Here is a 1,626-nt window from a genome sequence, read left to right as displayed (position 1 = left end):
TGGGTTAAGGACCCAGTGTTGCCACAAGCTGTGGCACAGGTTGCAGCTGCAGCTCCAATTGGACCCCTGGCCTGGGAACTTCCATATGTGGCAGGTGAGGTCATAAAAAGATAAAAAAGAATTTAGTGGCTCTGGGGATATAGACAAATGACTGTAGAGAAAGAGCCAGCTGTCTCTGACCCTTAGGTTAGCAGTGAGGTAACCAACTCAAATTAGATTTCCAGGCTCCATCTGACTGCTCATCCCATTTTATTGCTTTCAAAAGGCCCAAGCCTCCTCTGCATTCTCTTTATGGCTGACTTCATCTCCTGGTTCCTCAGGATGTAGATCATGGGGTTTAGCATGGGGGTGAGGACTGTGTTATTGATGGATACATCTGTGTCCATGGGCAGCGTAGTGAAGGGCCAGCAGTAGATGTACACACAAGGCATGAAATGAAGAGTCACCACCAGGATGTGGGAGGTGCAGGTGGAGAGGGCTTTGTTCTGGCCCTCCACAGAATGAGATCTCAGCACCACCAGAACCCTCGTGTAGGAACCCAGGAGAAAGAGGAACAACTGCAGGATCACCAGCCCATTGTTAGAGATCCTGAGGCGCTCCAGAGCAAAAGTGTCAGTGCAGGCAGCTTAACCACCTGAGGCACATCACAGTAGAAGACATCCTGGACACTGGGGCCACAGAAGGGGAGTGGAAGCATCAGAATAATCTGAACAGTGGAGTGCAAACCACCACACACTGAGGAAGCCACAACCAAGGCCAATCACACCTCTCTTCCCATAAGGGTTACATAGTGCAGGTGTTTGGAGATTGCAAGATATCTGTCATAGGCCATCACAGAAAGGAAAAAAATATCTGCCCCACCAGCAAAGTGGAAGAAAAAGATCTGAGCAGTGCAGCCATTGTAGGAGATGGCTTTCCTCTCTGATAAAGATCCACTAGGAATTTGGGAATGGTGACAGATGAAAAAACAGTGTTCAGGACAGATTCATTCCACAGGAGAAAGTACATGGCAGTGTGGAGGTGGGACCTGCAGGTGATGGTCACCACAATGAGGGCATTGCCCAGCACAGCTCCTACATAAACAGCAAGAAAAACCACAAACAACGTTTTCAGGAAGAAGAATTCCTTCATGTTGGTGTGGTTGCTCTGGACCATGATGGGGAGCACCCTCTTCTAGATCTACTTTGGGTGAATATATTTTAGAGTTAGGAGTGTGAAGTCCTGAGGTGACAACATCATTTATCATATATTATTATAAGGCTCTTTCAAGCATTTAGATCATTGTGACTACTAAGAAAAACCAAGCTAGAGTCTCCCCCACACACACCTTTTTTAGTCACACCCATGGCATGTGGAAGTTCCCTGGGCCAGGGATCAAATTCATGCTGCAGTTATATGTAACCTGCACTGCAGCTGTGGCAATGCTGGATCCCCCAATGCACAACACAGGAACTTCCCAGGGTGAGAAAATTCTTTTTTGTTGTTGTTGTTGTGGTGTCTTTTTGTCTTTTTAGGGCCACACTGATGGCATACGGAGGTTCCCAGGCTAGGGGTCTAATCAGAGCTGTAGCTGCTGACCTACACCACAGCCCCAGCAACTCAGGATCCAAGCCACATATGCAACCT

General features: G+C 47.7%; 1 pseudogene; it reads right to left on the bottom strand.

Moving 5' to 3' along the window:
* Window positions 1–239: 239 nt before the first annotated feature.
* LOC110259046 lies at window positions 240–1,155 on the bottom strand (annotated as a pseudogene).
* Window positions 1,156–1,626: the final 471 nt, after the last annotated feature.

The sequence above is a fragment of the Sus scrofa genome, unplaced genomic scaffold (genome assembly GCF_000003025.6).
Source record: "Sus scrofa isolate TJ Tabasco breed Duroc unplaced genomic scaffold, Sscrofa11.1 Contig690, whole genome shotgun sequence".
Lineage (NCBI taxonomy): Eukaryota > Metazoa > Chordata > Mammalia > Artiodactyla > Suidae > Sus > Sus scrofa.
Note: the sequence above shows the minus strand (reverse complement) of the source record. Positions and strands in the feature narration are given on the sequence as shown.